Source organism: Oryx dammah, unplaced genomic scaffold (assembly GCF_014754425.2).
Source record: "Oryx dammah isolate SB20612 unplaced genomic scaffold, SCBI_Odam_1.1 HiC_scaffold_29, whole genome shotgun sequence".
Classification (NCBI taxonomy): Eukaryota; Metazoa; Chordata; class Mammalia; order Artiodactyla; family Bovidae; genus Oryx; species Oryx dammah.
In genome coordinates, this window is record NW_024070213.1 from 60079754 (window position 1) to 60089685 (window position 9932).

The 9932-nt window shown below is 49.2% G+C and overlaps 1 long non-coding RNA gene across 1 annotated transcript; it reads right to left on the reverse strand.

Moving 5' to 3' along the window:
- Positions 1-3140: 3140 nt before the first annotated feature.
- Positions 3141-5036, reverse strand: LOC120857410. Its single transcript, XR_005719651.1, has 2 exons — positions 4823-5036; positions 3141-3701 (listed from the first exon to the last, which is right to left on the reverse strand). It is a non-coding gene; the product is annotated as an uncharacterized LOC120857410 (long non-coding RNA).
- Between the last annotated feature and the right edge of the window lie 4896 nt (positions 5037-9932).

Sequence of the window (9932 nt, forward strand, 5' to 3'; positions counted from 1 at the left end):
GGAGGACAGGAAGGGCGATGTGGGAACTTCAGATCCAGAGGTCGGGTCTGAACTAGGGACCCGAGATTGCAATTCAGAAGCCCTAGCTCTGGATAGGAGGGAGGCAGGGGTGCTTGAGAGCAGCTCTCAGATCTCAGGGTTAGATCAAAACAAAGGCAAGGCTGGAGATGTTTTGACTGCCCGAGTCTGGCAGCACAAAGAGGAGACTCCAGTCACTGTGGGGCTAACCCCAGCTCGGGGCAAGACCAGCTCACTGCGCTATGGTACCCAGGTGAACATCATTGCCAGTCAGCTCACCTCCTCACCGGGAGGAAAGGAAGGCTCAGAGAGATGAAGCCACGGACTCAAGTATAACCTGCAAGTGAGGACCAGGGTCTTGACACAGCAACTCTGGTGCCGCATGTACCATGTTCGCCACCAGCAAGCAACACCCTGAGGTCAGAAGCCTTGGTTGCCAGGAGCCGCCATGGGAGATCCCACCCATGACAAAGTCATGTGGAAGAGAACTGTTAAGCAAGGCTTCAGAACTCAAGGGGCTCCCTAGGCTTTCTCGAGCATCTACCCCAAAACCAGAATCTGTCTGTTCTACTGTTTCATGACTTTCACCAACTCCTCTGACATTAACAGGGGGCTAACCCTGATCACCTTTTCTCTGGAGAAAATCAACTTAGGGCTATAGCTAATAAGTCTCCTGGACATGAGAGGAACATTTCTTTCTTTCTTTTTTTTTTTTTTTTTGAGAGGAACATTTCCAATCAAACCCCCTCTATTAGCATTCTAGCTTGCTTGGCAGGTTATCCAGACTCTTGCAGCTATGCATACAATTATTTACAGCCTCCCAACTGTGAGAAGCACGAAAAGCCTAAACATAGAGCCTTTGAAAGAGTTAAGTTATTAGAGTAGTGCTAGTGTTAATATAGGATTTCATTATTAGGCCAATGCTTGTTGCTAAGTTCCCATATCTCTTATCCACTGTGCACCTGGGACTGCATTAGTGAGAATGCTAGAAAAACAAGTGTAGCCTTGAATTTAACCATATCAAACTTTTGAGCTAATTGGTTCTTTCTTATAACTCATTGCACCTTTGCTCTGTGGAAAACGTAACTCTGTTTGGCATTTTCTGAGGCTGACATAGATTAGAAATATAAAGAAAAAACACTTTGAGGGAAAACAAGTTTTCTTGTTGAGCAGCCTTTATCGAAAGAGGGTCATAAACTGTTCACAGGCCTCCAAGGCCAGAAGATACTGTACACAACATCTTTTGTGAAAAAGGTATATAAGTACCGTTTAAAAATAAAGCTATGGATCTTGCTCATCAAAGCAGCTTGATCTCCTTGTGTCAATCATTTTCCTCCTCTTACTCTCTTTTTCTGGCTAGTTCCCATCTGGAGTACAGAGATCCACCATGTCTACTTATTTGCCTGGGTTTCTAAGACCCGAACGGGAAGGCGTCCTGCGCCTTCACTCCCTCGGGAGACTGGGAGGGCACCTGTGGCCTCACGTAGACGGTGCAAGTCTCTTGTCTTGAGACTTTATTGATTTTCTGTATAAACCAAGGAACTCCAGCCTCTTTTCTTCTCTCCTCTAGTTTCTTATCTACAACATTCTTGTCTATCTCTCTCCCTCTCAATCAATCGCCGACGCCGTTTCTCCTTCGGGTTTCCCTGGATCCTGCGGGGGCTGGACCCCGGCGCTTGGTGACAGACAGGCTCTGCCCCACATGAGTAGGTGACTTTGGCTAAACTCTCACCCTCCCTGAACCTCAGCTTTCTCCCACTTGGGCAGGAGGAAGACCACTGCCTTCCTCACGGCACAGGACAGTTGTGAGCATCAGAGGAGAATGAAAGGGATAGTTTTGTTACGTTAAATATTGTTGTTGTTGTTCAGTCTTAATCACGTCTGACTCTTTGTGACCCCATGCACGCCAGACTCCTCTGTCCTCCACTATCTCCCAGCGTTTGCTCAAATTCATGTCCAATGAGTCGGTGATCTAAGCATCTCATCCTCTGCCCCCTCTTCTCCTTTTTCCATCAATCTTTCCCAGCATCAGGGTCTTTTCCAATGAGTCGGGTCTTCACATCACGTGATTAAAGTATTGGAGCTTCAGCTTCAGCATCAGTCCTTCCAAAGAATATTCAAGGTTGATTTCCTTTAAGACTAATTGGTTTAATCTCCTTGCAGTCCAAGGAACTCTCAAGAGTCTTCTCCAGCACCACAGTTCAAAAGCACCAATTCTTTGGTGCTCAGTCTTCTTTATGGTCCAACTCTCATATCCATACATGACTACTGGAAAACCATAGCTTTGACTACATGGATCTTTGTCTACAAAGTGATGTTTCTGCTTTTTAATATGGTGTCCAAGTTGGTCATAGCTTTTCTTCCTAGGAGCAAGCATCTTAATTTCATGGCAGCAGTCACCATCCGCAGTGATTTTGGAGCCCAAGAAAACAAAATCTATCACTGCTTCCACTTTTTCTCCTTCTGTGTGCCACAAAGTGATGGCACTGGCTGCCATGATTTTCATTTTTTGAATGTTTAGTTTTAAGCCAGCTTTTTCACTCTCCTCTTTCATCCTCATCAAGAAGCTATTTAGCTCCTCTTCACTTTCTGCCATCAGAGTGGTATCATCTGCATATCTAAGACTGTTGATATTTCTCCTGGCAATCTTGATTCCAGTTTGTCATTCATTCAGCCTGGCATTTCACATGATGTACTCTGCATGTAAGTTAAATGAGCAGGATGACAATATACCTTAAAAATGATGTCTTAAATGAAATTACAAAGTGGAAACAGACTTCAAGAATGAGCTTACAGTTGCCAGCGGAGGGGAGGAAGGATGAGAGGAAGGGATAGTTAGGGAGGTTGAGGTGGACATGTACACACTACTGTATTTAAAATGTATAGCCGAGTATTAAAAAAAAAATGATTGAGTATAAAAAAAAATGATTGAGTATAAAATGTATAGCCAACAAGGACCTACTGTATACCACATGCTCAATGTATGGTAGCCTGGGTGGGAGGGGAGTTTAGGGGAGAATGGATACAAGTATATGTATGGTTGAGTCCCTTCGCTGTTCCCCTGAAACTGTCATAACATTGTTAATCGGCTATACCTCAATACAAAATTAAAACTTTTTAAAAAAGGAATGATAAATCTTGATCATACTGTTTTTATTTTATTTTATTTTTTGATCATACTGTTTTTAGACTCATGGAAGTTCAAATGATTTTGCTTTGAGTAATACCTGGATGCCACCCCACTTTAGATGGCCAAGGAAAGGGTTAGAAGGGACAAGCCAATCTCCTTCGACACCTCCTACCCACCTTGGCCTTGGCGCAGGGTTCTAGTCCCAGCTCCACCCCACCCCAGACCCCACTGCCAGGCTAGATCCTCAGCACTCTGCTCTCTTTTTACCTGTTCCTTTCCCTACTCCTGGGGCCCCCAGCACCTGATCTCTCACTCCTCATTCTCCCTTGCTGGATTCCTGTCCCAACCTCCACCCAGCCCTCGTCACTGTTACCAACGGGGTCAATCAGATACCTGACCCGTGACGGGGCAAGTTGGGCAGGTCCAGCCTAAGGCCTCTTCATGCACCTCCTGGGGCAGGAGCTCCCTGATGTGTGGTTCTGGCTCCAGGACCTGCCCAGGGGGCAGAAACTGACACAACCTTGGTTTCTTCTGAGAGGGAGCAAATCAGAATCTGGGAGAAAGGAGAAAGAGGCAACGTGGGCCGGCTGGTTAGCTAGAATCTCTGTTCCTTGGGGCTGGGTCAGCTCATGCACCCGGGCTTAGTCCCGGAGAAGCAGATTCTGCGCTCACACCCCTCCCTTTCCCAGGCCTGCCACTGGAATAGTGGTGCCTCCTGCCAGCATGGTTGGGCCACAGGACCAGCCTGGGCCCACCGCCCCCAGCAGAACTCCACCACTTGGGCCTGGAAAAGCAGAAATAGGAAAGAAAGACAGGAAGAGGTGGGCAGGCCCAGAGAGACCAAGAGTGAAAGTGGAAAGAGGGTGCACCCCAGGACGGGAGGGCTCGGCCTGTTCTGAGAGGTAGTGGGGAGCGGAGAGGGGCAGGGGCACGGGAGGAAGACCTGTGACTCCAAGTGATCCTCAGGGTTCCCCACTTGAATCCCACCCACCTCCACCCACAACCCTCCAGAAGCGAACTTTGGGTCCCTCCTCCCAACCTCCTACTTCTCTCAGAGTTCCTCGGGTTCAAAGAGGTTAACACAGCTTCATGAGATCCGGGGAGGATAATGATAGTTTAGAATGTGGTGAGGGAGACACTGTAATTACACAGCGAGCTTCTCTCTGAGGGCTTCAGGGTATGTGGCAAGGACCTGGGAGGATCCATTCCACCAGCAGACTCTCTCCAGCCCAGAATAGCCTCCTCACACCACATCCCCAGAGGCTCCTGCAAGGAAGGCCAGGAGGGGAAAGTCCCTCCCCACTAGGGAATCCCCCTCCCCAGCTGCTTCTCAATGGCCCAGCCCTCCCCCTCCTCGGAAAGACCTGCAGTGCCAGGGAATGAGTCCACTGACCCTAGAATTAGGGCCTTTAGGAGGAAGAAGCAAGAAGAAGTGGGGGGGGGGGTGGCGGTCAGGGGTCATGAGTTACTGCCCACCGACTCCAGCTCTGATGGACAAGGCAGTTTGGGTGTGGGGTGGCCTGAATGGTAGCAGTGCCCCTTTACCCTTAGAGTGGTTTCCCCCACGTCCCTCCCACCCAGCTTCCACTCCTCCCCCCCCACCGCCCCCGCCCCGTGCTGGAGTCTGCAACTCTGAGAGTGGGCCAGGTGCCTCTGACCTAGAGCCCTGCTGACCTGGCTCCCAGGATTTACAGCTCCTTTTCCTGAGGATGTAACATAACGGCCCCGCTACCCAAGGCTACACGAGCACCTCTTTCCTCCAGCAGCTCCTGAAACCTCATCTCTGCTTCTCTCTCGGCAACTCACAACCTTCAAAGCTCAATGCCTCCCGGTGGGCTCCAACCTACGTTTGCTATGAACCAGTCAGGACCTTAAAGGAGGTGGGACTGAAGGTTGCCTGGGTAACACCCGGAGAGGGGCACCCTTAGCGGGAGGACAGTTGCCTGGGAGACCAGGGCAGTGGGCGGGGCCACAAACCCTGGTTAGCTAGTGTTGCGGTGAGGAAAGAGCTAAATGTCCACATCTCTCCTAACTCCTTTGCCGTTAAGCCAGTAGCGTTCCCTCCTCGGGACTGGGTCTAGAACAGCTGGAAATCTGAAGTTCCTGAAAGAGAACTCCCGAGGGTTACCTGCAACCCGAGGGAACCCAACCCAACATTCCCAAGCTTGAGGGAACTCAAGGAAAGAGGCAAGATGTAGAAGAGGGTGGAGAGAGGAGCAAGCCTTAATACCTTATGATATAGAACTTCTCAGACTAGAAATCTAAAGTGAAAAATACGCCAAGTATGGAGGAAGAAAAAAGGTCCGTTTTAGTCCCACTTCCAAGAAGCAGAATTCCAGATTCTACCACCAGATGGCAGTCTTGCCCACTCATTGGATTAAATGCAGTCCTGGAATCCGCGGGAGGAAGCCAGGAAGCAGAAATCCTTTCTGTGTCACAAGTTCCCAACTCTTGCTCTCTAGTATTTGGCAGATACTCATAACTCCTTCTGGCCATACATATACAGTTTTCTTTCCCTAACGGGACTCTGACCAGAGCCAGCGAGCAAGATTCTTTCATTCTTTATTCAAAGTCACTAAAGAAGATTGCTGGGAGAAATATCAATAACCTCAGATATGCAGATAACACCACCCTTATGGCAGAAAGTGAAGAAGAACTAAAGAGCCTCTTGATGAAAGTGAAAGAGGAGGGTGAAAAAGTTGGCTTAAAGCAAACATTCAGAAAACGAAGATCATGGCATCCGGTCCCATCGCTTCATGGCAAATAGATGGGGAAACAGTGGAAACAGTGGCTGACTTATATTTTTCTGGGCTCCAAAATCACTGCAGATGGTGACTGCAGCCATGAAATTAAAAGACGCTTACTCCTTGGAAGGAAAGTTATGACCAACCTAGACGACGTATTAAAAAACAGAGACATTGCCAACAAAGGTCCATCTAGTCAAGGCTACGGTTTTTCCAGTGGTCATGTATGGATGCGAAAGTTGGGCTATAAAGGAAGCTGAGCACCTAAGAATTGATGCTTTTGAACTGTGGTGTTGGAGAAGATTCTTGAGAGTCCCTTGGACTGCAAGGAGATCCAACCAGTCCATCCTAAATCAGATCAGTCCTGAGTGTTCATTGAAAGGACTGATGTTGAAGCTGAAACTCCAATACTTTGGCCACCTGATGCGAAGAGCTGACTCATTTGAAAAAACCCTGATGCTAGGAAAGCTTGAGGGCAGGAGGAGAAGGGGACAACAGAGGATGAGATGGTTGGATGGCATCACCGACTCAATGGACATGGGTTTCGGTGGACTTCGGGAGTTGGTGATGGACAGAGACGCTTGGTGTGCTGCAATTCATGGGGTCGCAAAGAGTCGGACATGACTGAGCGACTGAACTGAACTGGAAGAATTCTTTGAAAAAATTTCTGGCTTTCTTGGATCTCACAGTGTGAGACTGATAAGTTGGGTGATAGTAATGACTAATTATCTCATTTAGAATTGGGTGTCAGGCAGTTAATCTTCATATCTTATAAAACAGGTCCAGTATTGTCATCTCCACCTTACAGATAAGGAATCTGAGGCAGAGAATCAAGTTCACACAGCCAGAAAAGCGGGACAGCTGCATCTTAAACCCAGGCAACCTCAGTTTGAGTCTAGAAGCTATGTGAGTAAGCCCCACAACACACAATGACGCAGATATAGCGAGGAGAAGCATCTACTGTACCCTTGGGAGTCAAGAATGGACTCCTGAAAGACATATCCAAAATCTCATCTATAATGATACCTGAAGAAAGAGTAAATTGAGGGGAGGGAGGGAGGGAATGGAGGTAGAAGGGGGAGTTGTTCCAAGAAGAGGAAACATTTGTGCCAAGATACTGTGGAGATGATCAAGAGAAAGAGGGCAAAGGCTACATCCAGGTTTCTGACCTAGATGATTGTCATTCACTAAAATGAAATAGCAGAATGGGGGCACAATTCAGGGGAGAGACGTTCTTTGTTTACCATATTTCATCTATGATTGAGGGTGTTTCTAAATGGCAATATCAAGGAGGCATCTGGTCTGGAGTTTTGGCCAAGATTGTTTACCTAGTATCCTGTCTCCTCTATATGCTCCCTGAAAGGGAGGGCTAAGTTTTTCTATTGTTGTTTGGTTGGTTTTTGTTGTTGTTGTTCTTTTTTCGGCTGCACTGGGTCTTTGTTGCGGCACTGTACCAGGCTTTCTCAAGTTGCAGAGAGCAGGGTGAGGCTACTCTCTAGTTGTGGTGCAAGAGCTGAGCTTCTCATTGTGGTTGCTTCTCTTGTTGCCTAGCACGGGCTCCAGAGCTTGAGGCTCAGTAGTTGTGGCACATGGGCTTAGTTGCTCAGCAGAGTGTGGGATCGTCCTGGACCAGGGATCGAACTCAGTCCTTTGCATTGGTAGGTGGATTATTAACCACTGGACCACCAGGGAAACCCGGCAGTAAGTCTTGTTTTTCTTTGCATCTCCTAGACCTGCAACTAGCTACATGTTCGGTAGGGAAGTAAAAACTGGGCCACCTCCTCTGAGGAAGAGAGGTGACACCACCTCTGCTCTCAAGGAGTTTTGAATTTTGCTGAGGAAATGACATCAGAAAAACATTTTGGAGAACAGGATAGGCTAAAGTATGGGATGAAGGTAATCACCGCTCTGGAAAATCAGAAAGTAGAGCAAAAAACCATGAAGTAGGAGCCTGTGAAAGCCCTTACTGAATGACTGCTGTGTAATCCTCACAACCAGTGAGGGCAGGCAAGGCGATCCTATTTTATAGAGGAAGAATCGATGAAAGGTTGAGATGCTCATGTCTTGGAAGGAGCCAGCTGTCTAAGGTTTTTGTTTTGTTCGTTTGTTTTCCACTCTTCTGCAGTCTTCGTTCCTGTTCTCCATAGAACAGATCATCTCTTCAATGCTCCCTACCTTGGTCCTCCTCATCCCTACCCAACCTCCTTTCTTTATACCTGGGCCCGCAGTTTCCCCCTGCCTCATTCCACTCCAGTTCCCAAGCCCAACTCTGTCCTTACACCCAGGGCTCCATCTAGTCCAAAGAGGAAGCCAGTGTCCCTCTGTTCTGCCTGAGAAGTCCAGTAATGTTCACCCACTTATTAAATAAACATTATGTGTGCCAGGAAACCAGAGCTGATCTGATCCCCTCAAATATGTTCAGTCTATTGGTTGTCTATTGACCCCTAGGGCTTCATTAATATAGTTTTTTTGTACAAAGTTTATTATTGGAGACATAGCACAACAACAAGTGGGAGAGCACACAGAGAAACAATTCATTTAGTTAAAGAGAAGCAAGGCAGAGAGAAAGGATGTGGGCATCCTCCCTAGTGAGGAGGACCCGACCTCTGGGCTTTAGACTCAATAAAACATCCTGGAGAAACTGAGGGTCTGGGAAGAGGTATCCAAAACCAGAAAAACTTAAGTACTTTAGGAGCACTGTAGTAGCTTGGTGCTCTTCTACTCTGCCCTCTGGCTGTACCCAGGGTTACACCTGAAGCCTAGGGCTGGTCCTACATCTGGGTGTCTCCCCTGGGGACTTCACTTTCTCCAGCTGAGGTCTCTGAAGCCAGATCTCTCTCTCATCCTCGCCCCTACAACTACAAGCCCCTTCTCAGACTTCTGAACCCTGCCAGATCCAAAACTACACCTGGGAATCCAGAGATCCTGATTGCTCTGCAAGCACAGTGGTCTCTGGCCCTGCTTCCTCTCACTCCTCCCCCAGTGGTCCCCAGTCCCTGCCTTTTCCAGCCTACTGACTCCTTTATCACTGAATCAAGCTTCAATTTCACATTCACATTCTTCCTGGCTCCAAGTCTTCCTCTGGTCTCAGGACTTCCCAGCACCTCCCACCTTCTCAGGTTGGCCCTAGTCTCTTTTTCTCCTAGACTCCCTTGCTAACCTCCATGTCCAGTTCTCCCATCCTCTTGATCCCCCTGAGGAGACCAGCCTGAAGCTTCTCTCCAGGCCCCTTTCTGGTCCTGGGATCCTTCTCATAGCTGGGGCTCCTCTGGGCGCAAATTCTCCACTGCCTCCCCCTGAACTCTCAGTGCTCCCACCAAAGCTGACTCTCATTGCTGGGCTGTCTGTCTTCCCATCTCCGCTTTACCGAGGAGGCGTCGGCCTCCTCTGTGGGGCTCCCTTGGTATCTCCCAGTCTCTGCCCCCGCCGCCTTCCTCCTCCAGATTTCATTCCCTCTCTCATGCCCGGGCTTCTGGTCCTGCTCCCATGTCTGTGCACCCCTGAATTCCTGCGGTCTGGATCTGCCCCCGGTCTGGCCATACCCCCTCTCCTCCCTGGTGGCTCTCTGCTCTATCTTCTCTAAGTCCCCCACTCGTTATGCCTGTCACTTTCCTTCTGTCTCTCTAGTTAAGTCTCTCCTCCCAGTGTCTTCCCCCTCCCCCGACCCTCTTACCCCTGCCTTTGTCTCTCTCATCTCTTCCTCCTGCTCTCTCTATCTCTGTGCCCCTGATCGGTGTCCACTTCCCCCCTTTATCTCTCAGGATCCCCTTGGTCGCTCTGACTCTGACTTTCTCTCCCTTCCTCTCCCTCACCCTAGGATCTCTGTCTCTGCCTCTCTCTGAGTCCTCGCTCCCTCCCTCTCTTTTCCTCGGCTCTCTCCGGCTCCCTCTCTCGCCTCGGATGACAGCGCTGCCTCTTTTGTTGGCTCCGCAGCCAATCGCGGCCGCTGACGACACGGGGGCCGGGGCTATAAAGGGCCTGGCCCGGGCTCGGGCCCCCCCAGCCGCCCGCCCCGGCCGCCCGCCCGCCCCGCCCGCGCG